Here is a 23,903-nt window from a genome sequence, read left to right on the forward strand (position 1 = left end):
CATCATCTATATACCTGAATATACACTGCTCTCTATATACAGAGACATCTATATACCTGAATACACTGCTCTCTATATACAGACACACCATCTATATACCTGAATACACTGCTCTCTATATACAGAGACACCATCTATATACCTGAATACACTGCTCTCTATATACAGACACATCATCTATATACCTGAATACACTGCTCTCTATATACAGACACATCATCTATATACCTGAATACACTGCTCTCTATATACAGAGACGCACTATCTACAGTATCTCACAAAAGTGAGTACACCCCTCACAGTTTTTTTATAAATTGTGTCTCCAGGAATCAGGCTGCGCAATTTTAGGTATGGTTTCCCGAGTCTGCACTGCATATTACTTCCGCCCTCTCATGTCTGTCTTGTTGTATTCTCGCGCATTGCGCGATCGCGTCTTAACCAAGCCTTGGTTTCCCTCCAACGTTCCTATAGCCCAGTGATGGTAAACCTTGGCACCCCAGATGTTTTGGAACTACATTTCCCATGATGCTTATGCACTCTGCAGTGTAGTTGAGCATCATGGGAAATGTAGTTCCAAAACATCTGGGGTGCCAAGGTTCGCCATCACTGGGCCCTACTCAACTACACAGCACAGTGCATGAGCATCATGGGAAATGTAGTTCCAAAACATCTGGAGTGCCAAGGTTCACCATCACTGGCCCTAGGTCACCTTTATGCAGAGCAACAATTCTTTTTTTTCAGATCCTCAGAGAGTTCTTTGCCATGAGGTGCCATGTTGAACTTCCAGTGACCAGTATGAGAGAGTGAGAGCGATAACACCAAATTTAACACACCTGCTCCCCATTCACACCTGAGACCTTGTAACACTAAGGAGTCACATGACACCAGGGAGGGAGGGAAAATGCCTAATTGGGCCCAATTTGGGCATTTTCACTTAGGGGTGTACTCACTTTTGTTGCCAGCAGTTTAGACATCAAAGTAAACTCTCCCAATCAGTTGCCACCTTTCATCTGGTCCATTATATTTAGTTATTAGCAAACATTAGCCATTGTAAGACAACCTCATATTACTTATTTTTTATAAAAACGTTTATAAATTGTGTCTCCAGGAATCAGGCTGCACCATTTTAGGTATGGTTTCTCGAGTCTGCACTGCATATTACTTCCGCCCTCTCATGTCTGTCTTGTTGTATTCTCACGCATTGCGCGATCGCGTCTTAACCAAGCCTTGGTTTCCCTCCAACGTTCCTATAGCCCAGTGATGGTAAACCTTGGCACCCCAGACGTTTTGGAACTACATTTCCCATGATGGTCATGCACTCTGCAGTGTAGTTGAGCATCATGGGAAATGTAGTTCCAAAACATCTGGGGTGCCAAGGTTCACCATCACTGGTCTACTCAACTGCACAGTGCATGAGCATCATGGGAAATGTAGTTCCAAAACCTCTGGAGTGCCAAGGTTCCCCATCACTGCCATAGCTGCTCATAGCCGACCTGACAGTGCAGAATATTATAATAGTTTCGCCTTGTATTGTGTGCCTGTCAGGCTGCTGTATTCTGCAACTAATCCCCGCTATAGTAGAGTCCGATGACAAGGTTTACACCCCCATGTGGCGTCAACCGGTCACCCCCATGTGGCGTCACCCGGTCACATGGGGGTGTAGCAGGTAGTTCAGAGACAATCTCCAGTCTCGCGGGTTTGGATTGGAGTGCCGCTGGGAGAAGAAATCACAGCCACGGCATCCTGTCAATCGATAGACGGTGCTCAGAGCGTGCTGTGAAATACAGGAGGGATGCGCATGCGTTGGTGACGTCACTACACAGAACGGGACGGATAATAAGAAAACAAAGCAAGTAAGGAGACATCTAAAATCAGCAATCATTAGGGAGGGGGGGGGGGTTTATGAAGAATAAAATATGATAAAGTTGTGGGGGAGCGTTTACTTCCACTTTAACTACTTACGGACCGCCCACCGCGTATTTACGTTGTTACTTTGATGTTAAATCCTGGGGTTATAGCAGCAGATAGCTGCCATAACCCCAGTATTTTTTTGAAATGATGAGTGGTCCACTTTAACATAAGGGTGGTCCCAGCTGCCAATTCGCTGCGGGATCACCCTCATGGGCGGCGGGAAAGGTGCTCCCCCCTCCCGCTGCTTCCCGGTCCTTTTCCCCCCACTTACCGGACCCGTTCGTATCGGTGAAAAACTATCCAGTCTGCTCTCTTCTCAGGCAGGAAGTCGAGCGAGGGCAAGATGGCCCCCACTCCACTCTATGGCCTTGGAGGACCGGTTGCTTCCTTGCAACAGATTCAAAGAGCCCATTTTTTTCATCATGAAAAAAAAAATACTTTTTTTTTTTTTTTTAGTGTAGATGTGAGGTCTTTTTTCACCTCAGATCTCACATTAAAGAGGTCATGTCATGCCTATTTCTATTACAAGGGATGTTTACATTCCTTGTAATAGGAATAAGCCCCCGTTCACATCGGGGCGATCCGACTTCGGCTGGCGACCTCCAAGGTCGCGGTGCGAGCAGCGTGCCGCGACCTCGGAGCGGCCGCCACAGACTTCATAACATTAAAGTCTATGGCGGTCGCCTCCTGGTCGCCCCAAAGAAGCTCCGGACCCTTTTTCTAAGTCGGAGCGACTTGTGTCGCTCCTATTAGAATGGGTCCGCAGCTTCCCTATGGAAGGCGACCTGCGGCGACCTGTGAGGCGACCAGGTCGCCTCACAGGTCGCCTCTATGTGAACGGGGGCTAAAAGTGATCAAAAAATGTTTTTTTTTAAAAAAAAAAAAAAAAAGTGTACAAATAAAAAAATACAAGATAAAATAAATAGGAAAAAAAAATTAAAACGCTCCGTCCCCGTCAGCTCGCGCGCAGAAGCGAACGCATACGCAAGTCGTGCCCACATATGTAAACGGTGTTCAAACCACAGATGTGAGGTATGGCCGCAATTGTTAGAGCGAGAGCAATAATTTGATCCCTAGACCTCCTCTGTAACTCTAAGCTGGTAACCTGTAGAAATGTTTAAAGTGTCACCTATGGGGATTTTTAAGTACCAATGTTTGTCGCCATTCCGCGAGCGTGTGTTATTTTGAAGCATGACATGTTCGGTATCACATTTATCTTTCACAATATAGAAAAAAATTGGGCTAACTTTACTGTTTTCTTATTTTTTTTAATTAAAAAAAAGTGAATTTTTTTCAAAAATAAAATTGCGTTTTAAGACCGCTGAGAAAAAATGGTGTGATAAAAAAAATATTGCAATGATCTCAATTTTATTCTCTAGGGTCCCTGCTAATATATATTAGCAGGGACCCTAGAGAATAAAGTGGAGATCATTGCAATATTTTTTTGCTAGAAAATTACTTAGAACCCTCAAAATATATATATATATATATATATAGATAATGTTTGGGGGTTCTAAGTAATTTTCTAGATAAAAATTATTTTAACTTGTAAACAACAAGTGTCAGAAAAATGCCCGATCCAGAAGTGGTGAATGGCGGTTAATGGCTGTGTGTTGAGTTATTTTGAGGGGACAGCAAATTTACACTGTTATACAAGCTGTACACTCACTACTTTACATTGTAGCAAAGTGTCATTTCTTCAGTGTTGTCACATGAAAAGATATAATAAAATATTTACAAAAATGTGAGGGGTGTACTTAATTTTGTGAGATACTGTGTAATATATATATATACACACACACACTATGGATGCAGCGATTCCCTTTTTTAAGTGGCGGTTCACCCTATAGCGATGTCAGACATGACATTGATGATTGGCACTGCACTGCTCGGCCAATCACATGCGATTTCTGTGCGATGCAGACAATGTGTATGGCTGAATTCTCATCGCATTCGGACCAAAGTCCTGCACCAGAATCGGATCCCATGTGTGCTCACACCTATGCGATCCTTTCCAAATTGGTCGCACTGTGATGTGCAAATTATTGGGTGGGGAAACCACATGGGATTCAGACAGAAATCACAGCGCATTCATTATTTGTATGGACTGAAATCACAGTATAAAGTATCATCTCTCTGTATGGGAGCGTTCCTAATATCAATCTTCTATTATATCTTTATGTGGTGATGTATAGGGGGAGGGGGGGGTTCCCTGTATAGAGTATAGAGTACAGATAGGAGGGGGCAGGATGTGCATATTCCATCTGTACCTGTATATAGTGTATTATATTCTACTGTATACAGAGGGGGGTTGCGGGGGTGGGGGGTGTCCTTCCTATGTAGAGGATGGGGGGGGTGTCCTTCATATGTAAGTGGGGGAGGATTATCCTGTATATGGGGGAGGGGTATCCTGTATACAGTGTATATGGTGGAGGGGTATCCTGTATACAGTGTATATGGGGGAGGGGTATCCTGTATACAGTGTATATGGGGGAGGGGTATCCTGTATACAGTGTATATGGTGGAGGGGTATCCTGTATACAATGTATATGGGGGGAGGAGGGGTATCCTGTATACAGTGTATATAGGGGGGAGGGGTATCCTGTATATGGGGGGAGGGGTATCCTGTATATGGGGGGAGGGGTATCCTGTATACAATGTATATGGTGGGAGGAGGGGTATCCTGTATATGGGGGAGGGGTATCCTGTATACAGTGTATATGGGGGAGGGGTATCCTGTATACAGTGTATATGGGGGAGGGGTATCCTGTATACAGTGTATATGGGGGAGGGGTATCCTGTATACAGTGTATATGGGGGAGGGGTATCCTGTATACAGTGTATATAGGGGGGAGGGGTATCCTGTATACAGTGTATATGGGGGGAGGGGTATCCTGTATACAGTGTATATGGGGGGAGGGGTATCCTGTATATGGGGGAGGGGTATCCTGTATACAGTGTATATGGGGGAGGGGTATCCTGTATACAGTGTATATGGGGGAGGGGTATCCTGTATACAGTGTATATAGGGGGGAGGGGTATCCTGTATACAGTGTATATGGGGGGAGGGGTATCCTGTATACAGTGTATATGGGGGAGGGGTATCCTGTATACAGTGTATATGGGGGGGGAGGGGTATCCTGTATACAGTGTATATGGGGGGAGGGGTATCCTGTATACAGTATATGGGGGAGGGGTATCCTGTATACAGTGTATATGGGGGAGGGGTATCCTGTATACAATGTATATGGGGGAGGGGTATCCTGTATATGGGGGAGGGGTATCCTGTATATGGGGGAGGGGTATCCTGTATATGGGGGAGGGGTATCCTGTATACAGTGTACATGGGGGGGAGGGGTATCCTGTATACAGTGTACATGGGGGGAGGGGTATCCTGTATACAGTGTATATGGGGGAGGGGTATCCTGTATATGGGGGAGGGGTATCCTGTATACAGTGTATATGGGGGAGGGGTATCCTGTATACAGTGTATATGGGGGAGGGGTATCCTGTATACAGTGTATATAGGGGGGAGGGGTATCCTGTATACAGTGTATATGGGGGGAGGGGTATCCTGTATACAGTGTATATGGGGGAGGGGTATCCTGTATACAGTGTATATGGGGGGGGAGGGGTATCCTGTATACAGTGTATATGGGGGGAGGGGTATCCTGTATACAGTATATGGGGGAGGGGTATCCTGTATACAGTGTATATGGGGGAGGGGTATCCTGTATACAGTGTATATGGGGGAGGGGTATCCTGTATATGGGGGAGGGGTATCCTGTATATGGGGGAGGGGTATCCTGTATACAGTGTACATGGGGGGGAGGGGTATCCTGTATACAGTGTATATGGGGGGAGGGGTATCCTGTATACAGTGTATATGGGGGAGGGGTATCCTGTATACAGTGTATATGGGTAAGGGGTATCCTGTATATGGGGGAGGGGTATCCTGTATATGGGGGAGGGGTATCCTGTATATGGGGGAGGGGTATCCTGTATACAGTGTACATGGGGGGGAGGGGTATCCTGTATACAGTGTATATGGGGGGAGGGGTATCCTGTATACAGTGTATATGGGGGAGGGGTATCCTGTATACAGTGTATATGGGGGAGGGGTATCCTGTATACAATGTATATGGGGGGAGGAGGGGTATCCTGTATATGGGGGGAGGGGTATCCTGTATATGGGGGGAGGGGTATCCTGTATATGGGGGGAGGGGTATCCTGTATACAGTGTATATGGGGGAGGAGGGGTATCCTGTATATGGGGGAGGGGTATCCTGTATACAGTGTATATGGGGGAGGGGTATCCTGTATACAGTGTATATGGGGGAGGGGTATCCTGTATACAGTGTATATGGGGAGGAGGGGTATCCGGTATACAGTGTATATGGGGGGGAGGGGTATCCTGTATACAGTGTATATGGGGGGGAGGGGTATCCTGTATACAGTGTATATGGGGGGGAGGGGTATCCTGTATACAGTGTATATAGGGGGAGGGTATCCTGTATACAGTGTATATGGGGGGAGGGGTATCCTGTATACAGTGTATATGGGGGGGAGGGGTATCCTGTATACAGTGTATATGGGGGAGGGGTATCCTGTATACAGTGTATATGGGGGAGGGGTATCCTGTATACAGTGTATATGGGGGAGGGGTATCCTGTATATGGGGGAGGGGTATCCTGTATACAGTGTACATGGGGGGGGAGGGGTATCCTGTATACAGTGTATATGGGGGGAGGGGTATCCTGTAAACAGTGTATATGGGGGGAGGGGTATCCTGTATACAGTGTTTATGGGGGGAGGGGCATACTGTATACAGTGTATATGGGGGAGGGGTATCCTGTATATGGGGGAGGGGTATCCTGTATACAGTGTATATGGGGGAGGGGTATCCTGTATACAGTGTATATGGGGGAGGGGTATCCTGTAAACAGTGTATATGGGGGGAGGGGTATCCTGTATACAGTGTTTATGGGGGGAGGGGCATACTGTATACAGTGTATATGGGGGAGGGGTATCCTGTATATGGGGGAGGGGTATCCTGTATACAGTGTATATGGGGGAGGGGTATCCTGTATACAGTGTATATGGGGGAGGGGTATCCTGTATACAGTGTTTATGGGGGGAGGGGCATACTGTATACAGTGTATATGGGGGAGGGGTATCCTGTATATGGGGGAGGGGTATCCTGTATACAGTGTATATGGGGGAGGGGTATCCTGTATACAGTGTATATGGGGGGAGGGGTATCCTGTATACAGTGTATATGGGGGGAGGGGTATCCTGTATATGGGGGGAGGGGTATCATGTATACAGTGTTTATGGGGGGAGGGGTATCCTGTATATGGGGGAGGGGTATCCTGTATACAGTGTATATGGGGGGAGGGGTATCCTGTATATGGGGGAGGGGTATCCTGTATACAGTGTTTATGGGGGGAGGGGTATCCTGTATACAATGTATATGGGGGAGGGGTATCCTGTATACAGTGTATATGGGGGAGGGGTATCCTGTATATGGGGGGAGGGGTATCCTGTATATGGGGGGAGGGGTATCCTGTATACAATGTATATGGGGGAGGGGTATCCTGTATATGGGGGGAGGGGTATCCTGTATACAGTGTTTATGGGGGGAGGGGCATACTGTATACAGTGTATATGGGGGGAGGGGTATCCTGTATACAGTGTATATGGGGGAGGGGTATCCTGTATACAGTGTATATGGGGGGGAGGGGTATCCTGTATACAGTATATATTGGGGGGGAGGGGTATCCTGTATATAATGTATATTGGGGGAGGGGGTCTCCAGTCAGACACATAGAAATGAATGGAGGTGATGGCCGGTGATGATATACGGATCCCCTCCCCCCTCCTCAGGCCCGGTCTTCGGTCAGAGGCCCCCTCCCCCACCTCACAGCCGCCCCTTCCCCCCGGTCCCCGGTCTCACCTCTCCCCGGTGCCGCTCGGTTCGGCTCGGTCACGTCTAATCAGTCAGGCGCAGAGGGGGCGGTGCGTGCGCGGCTCCGGGCAGTGACGTCACGCAGCACCGCAGAAGCGCGCGCTCTGCTGAGAAGAGAGAAATCCTGGAGCGCGCAGAGGAGTTCCTGAGGGAGACTGGAGAGGGGGGTGAATGGAGGAGGAGGAGGAGGTGTACAAAGAAATGAATAGAGGAGTTGGGGGTGTAGAGGGGTGATTGGAGGGGGTGTAGAGGGGTGATTGGTGGAGGCGGGGGGTGTAGAGGGGTGATTGGAGGAGGCGGGGGATGTAGAGGGGTGATTGGAGGAGGCGGGGGGTGTAGAGGGGTGATTGGAGGGGGCGGGGGGTGTAGAGGGGTGATTGGAGGGGGCGGGGGGTGTAGAGGGGTGATTGGAGGAGGCGGGGGGTGTAGAGGGGTGATTGGAGGAGGCGGGGGGTGTAGAGGGGTGATTGGAGGAGGAGGGGGTGTAGTGGGGTGATTGGAGGAGGCGGGGGGTGAAGTGGGGTGATTGGAGGGGGCGGGGGGTGTAGAGGGGTGATTGGAGGAGGCGGGGGGTGTAGAGGGGTGATTGGAGGAGGCGGGGGGTGTAGAGGGGTGATTGGAGGAGGAGGGGGTGTAGTGGGGTGATTGGAGGAGGCGGGGGATGTAGAGGGGTGATTGGAGGGGGCGGGGGATGTAGTGGGGTGATTGGAGGAGGCGGGGGGTGTAGAGGGGTGATTGGAGGAGGTGGGGGTGTAGTGGGGTGATTGGAGGAGGCGGGGGGTGTAGAGGGGTGATTGGAGGAGGCGGGGGATGTAGAGGGGTGATTGGAGGAGGCGGGGGGTGTAGAGGGGTGATTGGAGGAGGCGGGGGGTGTAGAGGGGTGATTGGAGGAGACGGGGGTGTAGTGGGGTGATTGGAGGAGGCGGGGGGTGTAGGGGATGAATGGAGGAGGTGGTGGATGTAGAGGGGTGATTGGAGGAGGCGGGGGGTGTAGTGGGGTGATTGGAGGGGGCGGGGGTGTAGAGGGGTGATTGGAGGAGACGGGGGTGTAGTGGGGTGATTGGAGGAGGCGGGGGGTGTAGGGGATGAATGGAGGAGGTGGGGGATGTAGAGGGGTGATTGGAGGAGGCGGAGGGTGTAGAGGGGTGATTGGAGGAGGCGGGGGTGTAGTGGGGTGATTGGAGGAGGCGGGGGGTGTAGGGGATGAATGGAGGAGGTGGGGGATGTAGAGGGGTGATTGGAGGAGGCGGGGGGTGTAGAGGGGTGATTGGAGGAGACGGGGATGTAGAGGGGTGATTGGAGGAGACGGGGGTGTAGTGGGGTGATTGGAGGAGGCGGGGGATGTAGAGGGGTGATTGGAGGGGGCGGGGGTGTAGAGGGGTGATTGGAGGAGACGGGGGTGTAGAGGGGTGATTGGAGGGGGCGGGGGGTGTAGTGGGGTGATTGGAGGAGGCGGGGGGTGTAGAGGGGTGATTGAAGGAGGCGGGGGTGTAGTGGGGTGATTGGAGGAGGCGGGGGGTGTAGGGGATGAATGGAGGAGGCGGGGGATGTAGAGGGGTGATTGGAGGAGGCGGGGGTGTAGTGGGGTGATTGGAGGGGGCGGGGGGTGTAGAGGGGTGATTGGAGGGGGCGGGGGGTGTAGTGGGGTGATTGGAGGAGGCGGGGATGTAGAGGGGTGATTGGAGGAGGCGGGGGGTGTAGAGGGGTGATTGGAGGGGGCGGGGGGTGTAGAGGGGTGATTGGAGGAGGTGGGGGTGTAGTGGGGTGATTGGAGGAGGCGGGGGGTGTAGAGGGGTGATTGGAGGAGGCGGGGGATGTAGAGGGGTGATTGGAGGAGGCGGGGGGTGTAGAGGGGTGATTGGAGGAGGCGGGGGGTGTAGAGGGGTGATTGGAGGAGACGGGGGTGTAGTGGGGTGATTGGAGGAGGCGGGGGGGTGTAGGGGATGAATGGAGGAGGTGGGGGATGTAGAGGGGTGATTGGAGGAGGCGGGGGGTGTAGAGGGGTGATTGGAGGAGGTGGGGGTGTAGTGGGGTGATTGGAGGGGGCGGGGGTGTAGAGGGGTGATTGGAGGAGACGGGGGTGTAGTGGGGTGATTGGAGGAGGCGGGGGGTGTAGGGGATGAATGGAGGAGGCGGGGGGTGTAGTGGATGAATGGAGGAGGTGGGGGATGTAGAGGGGTGATTGGAGGAGGCGGAGGGTGTAGAGGGGTGATTGGAGGAGGCGGGGGTGTAGTGGGGTGATTGGAGGAGGCGGGGGGTGTAGGGGATGAATGGAGGAGGTGGGGGATGTAGAGGGGTGATTGGAGGAGGCGGGGGGTGTAGAGGGGTGATTGGAGGAGACGGGGATGTAGAGGGGTGATTGGAGGAGACGGGGGTGTAGTGGGGTGATTGGAGGAGGCGGGGGATGTAGAGGGGTGATTGGAGGGGGCGGGGGTGTAGAGGGGTGATTGGAGGAGACGGGGGTGTAGAGGGGTGATTGGAGGGGGCGGGGGGTGTAGTGGGGTGATTGGAGGAGGCGGGGGGTGTAGAGGGGTGATTGGAGGAGGCGGGGGTGTAGTGGGGTGATTGGAGGAGGCGGGGGGTGTAGGGGATGAATGGAGGAGGCAGGGGATGTAGAGGGGTGATTGGAGGAGGCGGGGGTGTAGTGGGGTGATTGGAGGGGGCGGGGGGTGTAGAGGGGTGATTGGAGGGGGCGGGGGGTGTAGTGGGGTGATTGGAGGAGGCGGGGATGTAGAGGGTTGATTGGAGGAGGCGGGGGGTGTAGAGGGGTGATTGGAGGAGGCGGGGGTGTAGAGGGGTGATTGGAGGAGGCGGGGGTGTAGAGGGGTGATTGGAGGAGACGGGGATGTAGAGGGGTGATTGGAGGAGACGGGGGTGTAGTGGGATGATTGGAGGAGGCGGGGGGTGTAGAGGGGTGATTGGAGGAGGCGGGGGGTGTAGGGGATGAATGGAGGAGGCGGGGGGTGTAGGGCATGAATGGAGGAGGCGGGGGATGTAGAGGGGTGATTGAAGGAGGCGGGGGTGTAGAGGGGTGATTGGAGGAGACGGGGATGTAGAGGGGTGATTGGAGGAGACGGGGGTGTAGTGGGGTGATTGGAGGAGACGGGGGTGTAGAGGGGTGATTGGAGGAGACGGGGGTGTAGAGGGGTGATTGGAGGAGGCGGGGGGTGTAGAGGGGTGATTGGAGGAGGCGGGGGGTGTAGTAGGGTGATTGGAGGAGACGGGGGTGTAGAGGGGTGATTGGAGGAGACGGGGGTGTAGAGGGGTGATTGGAGGAGACGGGGGTGTAGAGGGGTGATTGGAGGAGGCGGGGGGTGTAGTGGGGTGATTGGAGGAGGCGGGGGGTGTAGAGGGGTGATTGGAGGAGGCGGGGGTGTAGTGGGGTGATTGGAGGAGGCGGGGGGTGTAGGGGATGAATGGAGGAGGCTGGGGATGTAGAGGGGTGATTGAAGGAGGCGGGGGGTGTAGAGGGGTGATTGGAGGAGACGGGGATGTAGAGGGGTGATTGAAGGAGGCGGGGGGTGTAGAGGGGTGATTGGAGGAGACGGGGGTGTAGTGGGGTGATTGGAGGAGACGGGGGATGTAGAGGGGTGATTGGAGGAGACGGGGGTGTAGAGGGGTGATTGGAGGAGACGGGGGTGTAGAGGGGTGATTGGAGGAGGCGGGGGGTGTAGAGGGGTGATTGGAGGAGGCGGGGGGTGTAGAGGGGTGATTGGAGGAGGCGGGGGATGTAGAGGGGTGATTGGAGGAGGCGGGGTGTAGGTGGGTGATTGGAGGGGGTGTAGAGGGATGATTGGTGGAGGCGGGGGTGTAGAGGGGTGATTGGAGGGGGCGGGGGGTGTAGAGGGGTGATTGGAGGAGGCGGGGATGTAGAGGGGTGATTGGAGGGGGCGGGGGGTGTAGAGGGGTGATTGGAGGGGGCGGAGGGTGTAGAGGGGTGATTGGAGGAGGCGGGGGGATGTAGAGGGGTGATTGGAGGAGACGGGGGATGTAGAGGGGTGATTGGAGGAGGCGGGGTGTAGGTGGGTGATTGGAGGGGGTGTAGAGGGGTGATTGGTGGAGGCGGGGGTGTAGAGGGGTGATTGGAGGGGGCGGGGGGTGTAGAGGGGTGATTGGAGGAGGCGGGGATGTAGAGGGGTGATTGGAGGGGGCGGGGGGTGTAGAGGGGTGATTGGAGGGGGCGGAGGGTGTAGAGGGGTGATTGGAGGAGGCGGGGGGATGTAGAGGGGTGATTGGAGGAGACGGGGATGTAGAGGGGTGATTGGAGGGGGCGGGGGGTGTAGAGGGGTGATTGGAGGAGGCAGGGATGTAGAGGGGTGATTGGAGGAGGTGGGGGATGTAGTGGGGTGATTGGAGGAGGCGGGGGGTGTAGAGGGGTGATTGGAGGAGGCGGGGGGTGTAGAGGGGTGATTGGAGGAGGCGGGGGTGTAGAGGGGTGATTGGAGGAGACTTGGGTGTAGTGGGGTGATTGGAGGAGGCGGAGGGTGTAGAGGGGTGATTGGAGGAGGCGGGGGATGTAGAGGGGTGATTGGAGGAGGCGGGGGATGTAGAGGGGTGATTGGAGGAGGCGGGGGATGTAGAGGGGTGATTGGAGGAGGCGGGGGTGTAGTGGCGTGATTGGAGGAGGCGGGGGGTGTAGAGGGGTGATTGGAGGAGGCGGGGGTGTAGTGGCGTGATTGGAGGAGGCGGGGGGTGTAGAGGGGTGATTGGAGGAGGCGGGGGTGTAGAGGGGTGATTGGAGGAGACGGGGGTGTAGTGGGGTGATTGGAGGAGGCGGAGGGTGTAGAGGGGTAATTGGAGGAGGCGGGGGATGTAGAGGGGTGATTGGAGGAGGCGGGGGATGTAGAGGGGTGATTGGAGGAGGCGGGGGTGTAGAGGGGTGATTGGAGGAGACAGGGATGTAGAGGGGTCCCCATTAGATTAGATTAGTAGGTAATCCCCATTAGATTAGATTAGTAGGTACAATGCCCGGCGGGTGTGGAGATGCGACTCGGTGTACATCTTGTGATATGTATGCGTTCCTCGGTCATGCGATCGAGGGCGAATACAAATGCGCAAAATGTGAGCACGTTGCTTCCCTGGAAGCTCAGGTCCTGAATCTAGGGAAGCAGCTGGCAACACTGAGACGAATGTCCATACCGGAGGAGAGCCAGGATTGTACCAATCAGGTGCAGACAGGGGCCTGCACAGAGGTGGGCGGAGTATCGGAGGTGCAGGCATCAGAGCAGAGCAGAGGGGTGACAGTTAGGAGGGGTAGAAGGGGACAAGTCAAGGAGGCTGATCCTGGGCTGGAGCACCCCAATAGATACGCCCCGTTGTGTGATGTTGGGGAAACCAGTCAGGGACCAGCATTGCTGGAGCAGAGTGACGCCCCTAGCTGCCAGGGGACGAACTCCTCCAGTGAGGCCGGGAGAAAGGGAAAGGAAAGACAGGTGCTGGTGGTAGGGGACTCAATTATTAGAAGGGCAGACAGTGTAATCTGTGACAAAGACCGTGTGCGCCGAACAGTCTGTTGTTTGCCGGGCGCTCGGGTTCGGCACATCGCGGATCGGGTGAACAGATTATTGGGTGGGGCTGGGGAAGACCCAGCTGTCATGGTACACGTGGGTACCAATGACATAGGCAGAGGAAGACGGAGAGTCCTAAACGATTTCAGGGACTTAGGCGCTAAGTTGAGGACTAGGACCTCCAAGGTAATATTTTCCGAAATACTACCTGTACCTCGAGCCACACCAGAGAGGCAGCGGGAGATTAGGGAAGTTAACGAGTGGCTGAGGAGCTGGTGTAGTAAGGAGGGTTTCGGGTTCCTGGAGAACTGGGCCGACTTCTCAGTCGGTCACCGGCTCTTTGGTAGGGACGGATTGCACCTAAATGGGGTGGGTGCAGCCGTACTGGGTGAGAGGATGGCCAAAAAGTTAGAGGGGCTTTTAAACTAGGGAATGGGGGGGAGGGTACAGATGTAGAATTAGCCAGTGGAAAGCAAGTTTCAGAGGGCAGAAATGGGGGCATTAGCGGTAGGGTGTTCGGAGCCCCTATACCCAGGGTGGGTACGGGGAAAAATCAAGAGAGCAGCCTAAAAACATCAAAATTACGAGGCTTATATACCAATGCCAGAAGCCTGGCCAACAAGATGGGAGAGCTGGAGCTGCTGATGTTTGAGGAGGACTTAGATTTTGTGGGGATAACTGAGACTTGGTTTGACAGCTCTCATGACTGGATGGCGACCATTCAGGGGTATTCCCTTTATCGCAGAGATAGAGAGGGTAAAAAAGGGGGAGGGGTATGTTTGTATATTAAGAACAGTATACAGGTAAATATGAGGGATGATATTAATAATGGAGCTATGGACGAGGCAGAATCCCTATGGGTAGAGCTTCAAAGGAAAGGCACGGTGGGGAAGGTAATATTGGGCGTATGCTATAGGCCCCCAAACCAGAGGGAGGAGGGTGAGGCAGACCTCATGTTACAGATAGGATTGGCAGCAAGGATGGGAAATGTCATTATAATGGGGGACTTTAATTATCCAGATATAGACTGGGCAGAAGGAACCGCGCATTCAGCCAAGGCTCGGCAGTTCCTAAATGTTTTGCAGGACAATTTCATGGGTCAGATGGTGAATGCACCGACAAGAAACAATGCGGTACTTGACCTACTGATTACCAACAATACAGACCTGCTCACGGATATAGAAATACGGGACAACTTAGGGAACAGTGACCATAGGTCAATTGGTTTCAGTATTAATTACAGTAATAGGAAACACAAGGGTAATATAAGGACACTGAATTTCAAAAGAGCCAATTTCCCTAAACTGCGCTCACTGCTAGAAAATATCAAATGGGATAGAACCCTGGGAACAAAGAACACGGAGGAAAAATGGGAGTGCTTCAAGAGCATACTTAACAAGGGGGTGGGCCAGTGCATTCCACTGGGAAATAAATTTAAAAGAGCAAAACTAAACCCTGGGTGGCTAAACTCCAACATAAAAATGTTTATTAGAGCTAAAGAAAAGGCCTTCAAAAAATACAAGACTGAGGGGTCATTGGCAGCATTTAAGCATTACAAAGAGTGCAATAAGAAATGTAAAGATGAAATCAGGGCGGCTAAAATAGAACACGAGAGACATATAGCGGAGGAGAGTAAAAAGAACCCCAAGAAATTCTTTAAGTATATAAACAGTAAGAAAGCAAGGCCAGAACACATTGGCCCCATAAAAGATGATAAAGGAAAAATGGCCACTGAGGACAGAGAAAAGGCGGAAGTGTTAAATAATTTCTTTTCTTCAGTCTTCACAAAGGAATCGGGGGGCTACATGAACCCCGCTTGTAAGGCCGAACTAAATAATACACCTCAGGAAGTGCCGCCATGGCTAACAGAGGATAGACTTAGAGCTAAACTAGAGAAACTTAACATAAATAAATCCCCGGGACCGGATGGCTTGCACCCAAGGGTTCTAAATGAGCTCAGTCAGGTGATTGCCAGACCATTATTCTTGATCTTTAAGGATAGTTTACAGACGGGTATGGTGCCAGCTGATTGGAAAAAAGCCAACGTGGTACCAATATTTAAGAAGGGGCCGAGATATATCCCGGGTAACTATAGGCCGGTCAGCCTAACATCTATAGTCTGCAAAATTTTGGAGGGGATGATAAGGGACCACATACAAGACTTTAGTAATGAAAACGGTATTATAAGTAGTAATCAGCATGGATTCATGAAAAATCGTTCATGCCAAACCAATCTATTAACCTTCTACGATGAAGTGAGCTGCCACTTAGATAAAGGTAAGCCTGTGGATGTGGTGTATCTGGACTTTGCAAAGGCCTTTGACACCGTTCCCCACAAACGCTTACTGTACAAACTAAGGAAGATAGGTATGGACCATAAGGTGAGTACCTGGATAGAGAACTGGCTCCAGGGGAGAGTACAGAGGGTGGTGATTAATGGGGAGTACTCGGATTGGGCGGGTGTGGAAAGTGGGGTCCCCCAGGGTTCTGTCCTGGGACCAATCCTGTTTAATTTATTCATAAATGATCTAGAGGAGGGGATATCTAGTACAATCTCAGTATTTGCGGATGATACTAAATTAGGCATGCCAATATCTTCTATGCAGGATGTGGAAATCTTGCAAGCAGACCTGAACAAAATAACGGGGTGGGCAACTACATGGCAGATGAGATTTAATGTAGAAAAATGTAAAGTAATGCACTTGGGGGCCAGAAACCAGAAAGCAAGCTACTCACTGGGGGGGAAACCTCTGGGTGAGTCTAGGATGGAAAGGGACCTGGGGGTACTGGTAGACAACAGGCTTGGAAGTGGCATGCAATGCCAAGCCGCTGCAAGCAAAGCCAACAGAATACTGGGATGTATAAAAAAGGGGATTCACTCCAGAAATAAAGAGATTATTCTTCCACTCTACAAGACTCTGGTCCGGCCACATCTGGAGTATGCTGTCCAGTTCTGGGCACCGGTCCTCAGGAAGGATGTGCTGGAACTGGAGAAAGTCCAGAGAAGGGCAACAAAAATAATTAGGGGAATGGAGGACATCGGCTATGAGGAAAGACTACAAGCACTGAACCTATTCTCTCTGGAGAAGAGACGCTTGAGGGGGGATATGATATCAATGTACAAATACTGTACTGGCGACCCGAGCATAAGGAACAAACTATTTAGAGTAAGGGAATACAATAAGACACGTGGCCACTCACTAAAACTAGAGGAAAGGCGGTTTAACCTTAAAGTGCGTAAAGGGTTCTTCACTGTAAGAGCGGTAAGGATGTGGAATTCTCTTCCGCAAGCAGTCGTATCAGCGGGGAGCATTGATAGTTTCAAAAAACTATTGGATGGACACCTTAAAGACCACAACATACAGGGGTATACAATGTACGGTTAAAAGCAAACACACACACATAGGTTGAACTGGATGGACTTGTGTCTTTTTTTCAGCCTCACTAACTATGTAACTATGTAACTATGTAAGGGGTGATTGGAGGGGGTGTAGAGGGGTGATTGGAGGAGACGGGGATGTAGAGGGGTGATTGAAGGAGGCGAGGGGTGATTGGAGGAGACGGGGGTGTAGTGGGGTGATTGGAGGGGGCGGGGGGTGTAGAGGGGTGATTGGAGGAGGCGGGGATGTAGAGGGGTGATTGGAGGAGACAGGGATGTAGAGGGGTGATTGGAGGGGGCGGGGGGTGTAGAGGGGTGATTGGAGGAGACGGGGATGTAGAGGGGTGATTGGAGGGGGCGGGGGGTGTAGTGGGGTGATTGGAGGAGGCGGGGATGTAGAGGGGTGATTGGAGGAGGCGGGGGGTGTAGAGGGGTGATTGGAGGAGGCGGGGATGTAGAGGGGTGATTGGAGGAGGCGGGGGTGTAGAGGGGTGATTGGAGGAGACGGGGGTGTAGAGGGGTGATTGGAGGGGGCGGGGGTGTAGTGGGGTGATTGGAGGAGGCGGGGGGTGTAGAGGGGTGATTGGAGGAGGCGGGGGTGTAGTGGGGTGATTGGAGGAGGCGGGGGGTGTAGGGGATGAATGGAGGAGGCGGGGGATGTAGAGGGGTGATTGGAGGAGGCGGGGGTGTAGAGGGGTGATTGGAGGAGACGGGGATGTAGAGGGGTGATTGGAGGAGACGGTGGTGTAGTGGGATGATTGGAGGAGGCGGGGGGTGTAGAGGGGTGATTGGAGGAGGCGGGGGGTGTAGGGGATGAATGGAGGAGGCGGGGGTGTAGGGGATGAATGGAGGAGGCGGGGGATGTAGAGGGGGGATTGAAGGAGGCGGGGGGTGTAGAGGGGTGATTGGAGGAGACGGGGATGTAGAGGGGTGATTGGAGGAGACGGGGGTGTAGTGGGGTGATTGGAGGAGACGGGGGTGTAGTGGGGTGATTGGAGGAGGCGGGGGGTGTAGAGGGGTGATTGGAGGGGGCGGGGGTGTAGAGGGGTGATTGGAGGGGGCGGGGGTTTAGAGGGGTGATTGGAGGAGGTGGGGGGATGTAGAGGGGTGATTGGAGGAGACGGGGATGTAGAGGGGTGATTGGAGGGGGCGAGGGGTGATTGGAGGGGGTGTAGAGGGGTGATTGGAGGGGGCGGGGGTGTAGAGGGGTGATTGGAGGAGGTGGGGGGATGTAGAGGGGTGATTGGAGGAGACGGGGATGTAGAGGGGTGATTGGAGGGGGCGAGGGGTGATTGGAGGGGGCGAGGGGTGATTGGAGGGGGCGGGGGGTGTAGAGGGGTGATTGGAGGAGGCAGGGATGTAGAGGGGTGATTGGAGGAGGCGGGGGATGTAGAGGGGTGATTGGAGGAGGTGGGGGATGTAGAGGGGTGATTGGAGGAGGCGGGGGTGTAGAGGGGTGATTGGAGGAGACGGGGGTGTAGTGGGGTGATTGGAGGAGGCGGGGGGTGTAGAGGGGTGATTGGAGGAGGCGGGGGTGTAGTGGCGTGATTGGAGGAGGCGGGGGGTGTAGAGGGGTGATTGGAGGAGGGGGGGGTGTAGAGGGGTGATTGGAGGAGACGGGGGTGTAGTGGGGTGATTGGAGGAGGCGGAGGGTGTAGAGGGGTGATTGGAGGAGGCGGGGGATGTAGAGGGGTGATTGGAGGAGGCGGGGGATGTAGAGGGGTGATTGGAGGAGGCGGGGTGTAGAGGGGTGATTGGAGGAGACGGGGGTGTAGTGGGGTGATTGGAGGAGGCGGGGGGTGTAGAGGGGTGATTGGAGGAGGCGGGGGATGTAGAGGGGTGATTGGAGGAGGCGGGGGATGTAGAGGGGTGATTAGAGGAGGCGGGGGATGTAGAGGGGTGATTGGAGGAGTCGGGGGTGTAGAGGGGTGATTGGAGGTGGCGGGGATGTAGAGGGGTGATTGGAGGGGGTGGGGGGTGTAGAGGGGTGATTGGAGGGGGCGGGGGGTGATTGGAGGAGGCGGGGATGTAGAGGGGTGATTGGAGGAGGCGGGGGATGTAGAGGGGTGATTGGAGGGGGCGGGGGGTGTAGAGGGGTGATTGGAGGAGACGGGGATGTAGAGGGGTGATTGGAGGGGGCGGGGGGTGTAGAGGGGTGATTGGAGGTGGCGGGGGTGTAGAGGGGTGATTGGAGGAGGCGGGGATGTAGTGGGGTGATTGGAGGAGGCGGGGGGATATAGAGGGGTGATTGGAGGAGGCGGGGGTGTAGAGGGGTGATTAGAGGAGACGGGGGTGTAGTGGGGTGATTGGAGGAGGCGGGGGGTGTAGAGGGGTGATTGGAGGAGGCGGGGGATGTAGAGGGGTGATTGGAGGAGGCGGGGGGTGTAGAGGGGTGATTGGAGGAAGCGAGGGTGTAGAGGGGTGATTGGAGGAGGCGGGGGGTGTAGAGAGGTGATTGGAGGAGGCGGGGGGTGTAGAGGGGTGATTGAAGGAGGCGGAGGTGTAGTGGGGTGATTGGAGGAGGCGGGGGTGTAGTGGGGTGATTGGAGGAGGCGGGGGGTGTAGAGGGGTGATTGGAGGAGGCGGCGGGGGTGTAGAGGGGTGATTGGAGGAGGCGGCGGGGGTGTAGAGGGGTGATTGGAGGAGGCGGCGGGGGTGTAGAGGGGTGATTGGTGGAGGCGGGGGGTGTAGAGGGGTGATTGGAGGAGGCGGGGGATGTAGAGGGGTGATTGGAGGAGGCGGGGGATGTAGAAGGGTGATTGGAGGAGGCGGGGGATGTAGAGGGGTGATTGGAGGAGGCGGGGGATGTAGAGGGGTGATTGGAGGAGGCGGGGGGTGTAGAGGGGTGATTGAAGGAGGCGGGGGTGTAGTGGGGTGATTGGAGGAGGCGGGGGTGTAGTGGGGTGATTGGAGGAGGCGGGGGGTGTAGGGGGGTGATTGGAGGAGGCGGCGGGGGTGTAGAGGGGTGATTGGAGGAGGCGGGGGGTGTAGAGGGGTGATTGGTGGAGGCGGGGGATGTAGAGGGGTGATTGGTGGAGGCGGGGGGTGTAGAGGGGTTATTGGAGGGGGCGGGGGATGTAGAGGGGTGATACCCACACACCACAAACGATAGCCTGCCACCACCCAACAGTTTATCCGCAGACTGGTCTGCTGGGACACCACACACACGCAGATCTCCGTCTGGTTTACAATCTGCATACAATCTGCCAACACGCAGTGCAATTGCATACAGATTGGCATGAAGCGTAGACCAAGCAATTAGGCACTAAAATACAACAATCTCTCCAGAGATACGAGTCCTAGCTTAGTACACAGAAGTCACTTATTCATTTTATAATTTAATATCCCGAAAGTGGGCAGTGCATAAGAAATATATACAAAACAAAAGGAGTTACAAAAAATGCAAAAAAGATAAAAAGACACACAATTGGCAATTTTCTATAAAAATAAAAAGGAATAAAAACAGAAATAAACTTTACTGAAGCTTATCCCTTGGCAGAAGCATACCGGACACCGCGTGGAGACTCCCCAGTTCAGAACTGGCTTCATGGAAGAACACTGTGCAAATCTCAGGTTTCCCAATTTATTGGAATATGAATGTGGGCTGGACTTTAGCCCTTGACCAATCAACCCCAGGGGGGTGTCCACGTCTCTCAGCCCACACAATATTTTGTGTTCTGAACTGACCAGAGTCAAATTGGCCCAGAACGGCGCTGACCGCCGAGTCAGGGATAGGAATTCTGACACCAGCGCATCGGTCTGATTGCGACAATACCAAACACTGCCTGCCTGCGGCAATCAGGCGCCATTATAACGTTTTTGTGCGTTTCTCTAGGATTCCACACGCGCTACAATTACAGATTTACATGTACTTGTAGCCCAACACGTGAACCATAAGAAGGAATTGTATTCATCTCTCTGCCACTACTATTTTAGCTTGTATGAGAGATAAAATACGTTCCTTAGATCTGATGATACCAACCAAAGCTTGCAGACCATTTGGAGCCTCTCACTGCCCCCCTGCGGATCCCTGCAGCCAAGGTGACCAGCAGTCCTCTTTGAAGCTCCAGGAAGGTGACAATTCCTGTCCATTTTTATGGGAGACTTTATTGGCATGTCGGTGTCCACTCTATCCTAGAGAATGGTCCTGTCCCTTTCAGATGCTAATAACAGGACATGTGTATGACTGATACTAAATACTACAATTCTTAACCACTTAAGCCCCGGAAGATTTTACCCCCTTCCTGACCAGGCCATATTTTGCGATTCGGCACTGCGTGACTTTAACGGACAATTGCGCGGTCGTGCGGCGCTGTACCTAAACGAATTTGACGTCCTTTTTTTCCCACAAACAGAGCTTTCTTTTGGTGGTATTTGATCACCTGTGCGATTTTTTTGATCATGCGTTATAAACAAAAAAGAGCGACAATTTTGCAAAAATAACAATATTTTTCACATTTTTTTTATATGAAATTCCCCCCCCCCCCAAAAAAATGTAAAAATCAAAATTTTTTAACATTTTAGGCCAATTTGTTTTCTGCTACATATGTTTGGTAAAAAAAAAAATCGCAAAAGGCGTATTTTGATTGGTTTGCGCAAAAGTTATTGCGTTTACTAACTAAGGAAAAGATTTTTGTCATTTTTATTGTTTTTTTTTTTAACGAGTAATGGCGGCGATCTGCGATTTTTTTTTTTTTTTTTTTTTTTTGCGAACTGCGACATTGCGGCGGACAGATCGGACCCTTGACTGACATTTTTGACACTTTTGGGGGTACCAGTGACATTACTACAGTAATCAGTGCTATACATATGCACTGTTACTGTAAAAATTACACTGGCAGTGAAGGGGTTAACTTTATTTGAGAGGGAGGGGTTAAGTGTGTCCCTAGGGGCGTGATTCTTACTGTGATTGGATGTGGCTGTGTGTGTAACAGCAGAGATCAACGGTCCTACATAGCAGGACCGAGTGATCTGTGCTTTTACACAGGGGAGAGTGACAGGCGGCTTTGTTTACATTAGCCGCCTGCCTTTCTCCCTCTCCACCCGACGATCGCAAGTGACCGGCGGACATCGGGTCCGCCGGTTACACGCGTCGGCTTCTTCGGGTTCGAGCAACGTCACTTTGCCTAGGAGGGGCTGACCGCCGCTGTATATAGTCGGACGGCGGGCGGCAAGTGGTTAATAACCCTTAAGGACACTACATCTACAGTTATACTATTCCTACAGATCACTTCATATCTCGCTAAGGCACAACTACCCTACTCTTACATTTATGTTACAGAACTACATTTCCCATGATGCTCAACTATACTGCAGAGTGCATGAGCATCATGGGAAATGTGGTTCTAAAACATCTGGGGTGCCAAGGTTCACCATCACTGCCCTAGGGGCACATTTAACCCTTTGATCGCCCCCTTCCCTGCCAGTGTCATTATTACAGTAACAGTGCATATTTTTAGCACTGATTACTGTAGTAATGTCACTGGAACCCCCAAAAGTGTCAAAAATGTCATTTAGGGGTCTGATCTGTCCGCCGCAATGTCGCAGTCCCGCTAAAAATCGCAGATCGCCGCCATTACTGGTAAAATAAATAAATAAATAGAAATGACATAAATCTTTCCCCTAGTTTGTAGACGCGATAACTTTTGCGCAAATTAATCAAAATATGCTTATTGCGATTTTTTTTTTTTTTTTTTACCAAAAATATGTAGCGGAATACAAACTGGCCTAAAATGAAAAAAAATTTTTTTTTTTTTTTTTTTTTTATTGGGAATGTTATATAGCAGAATGTAAAAAATATATATATATTTTATTTTTTATTGGGAATGTTTCATAGCAGAATGTAAAAAATATTGTTTTTTTTATTGGGAATGTTATATAGCAGAATGTAAAATATATATATATATATATTTAATTATTATTGGGAATGTTATATAGCAGAATGTAAAAAATATATATTTTTTTTTATTTGGAATGTTATATAGCAAAATTTAAAAAATATTGTTTTTTTAGTTTTTTATTGGGAATATTATATAGCAGAATGTAAAAAATATATACATATATATATTTTTTTATTGGGAATGTTTCATAGCAGAATGTAAAAAATATTGTTTTTTTTTTTTATTATTGAGAATGTTATATAGCAGAATGTAAAAAATATATATATTTTTTAATTATTATTGGAAATGTTATATAGCAGAATGTAAAAAATATTGTTTTTTTTTTTTTATTGGGAATGTTCTATTGCAGAATGTAAAAAATATTGTTTTTTATTGGGAATATTATATGGCAGAATGTAAAAAAAAAAATATATATATATATATATATATATAATTTTTTTTTTTTTTTTATTGGGAATGTTTCATAGCAGAATGTAAAATATATATATATTTTTTTTTTAATTATTATTGGGAATGTTATATAGCAGAATGTAAAAAATATATATATTTTTTATTTGGAATGTTATATAGCAGAATGTAAAAAATATTGTTTTTTTTAGTTTTTCATTGGGAATGTTGTATAGCAGAATGTAATATATATATATATATATATATATATATATATATATATATATATATATATATATATATTTTTATTTTTTTTTTTTTTTTAATTATTATTGGGAATGTTATATAGCAGAATATGAAAAATATATATATTTTTTTTATTTGGAATGTTATATAGCAGAATGTAAAATATATATATATATATATATATATATATATATTTTTTTTTTTTTTTTTTTTTCTTATGGGGAATGTTATATAGCAGAATGTAAAAAAATATATATATATATATTTTTATATATATATATATATATATATTTTACATTCTGCTATATAACATTCCCCATAAAAAAAAATATATATAACAATATTTTTTACATTCTGCTATGAAACATTCCCAATAAAAAAAAAATATATATATATATATATATATATATATATATATATATATATATATATATAATTTTATTTTTATTTTTTTATTGGGAATGTTTTACAGCAGAATGTAAAAAATATTGTTTTTTTTTTTTTTTTTTTTTTTTTTTTTTAGAATTGTCGCTCTTTTTTTGTTTATAGCGCAAAAAATAAAAATCGCACAAGTGATCAAATACCACCAAAAGAAAGCTCTATTT

The 23,903-nt window shown here is 50.3% G+C and overlaps 1 protein-coding gene across 1 annotated transcript in view; it reads right to left on the reverse strand.

The window, feature by feature from the left end:
- Positions 1 to 7,951, reverse strand: part of DNAJC5 (DnaJ heat shock protein family (Hsp40) member C5) — an 88,836-nt gene extending 80,885 nt beyond the window's left edge. Inside the window, exon 1 of the mRNA XM_082271554.1 lies at positions 7,868 to 7,951. The gene's annotated coding sequence lies outside the window, so the exon portion shown is untranslated. The remainder of the gene's footprint in view (positions 1 to 7,867) is intronic.
- Positions 7,952 to 23,903: the final 15,952 nt, after the last annotated feature.

The sequence above is a fragment of the Pelophylax lessonae genome (genome assembly GCF_965119305.1).
Source record: "Pelophylax lessonae genome assembly, chromosome: 11".
Taxonomy (NCBI): Eukaryota; Metazoa; Chordata; class Amphibia; order Anura; family Ranidae; genus Pelophylax; species Pelophylax lessonae.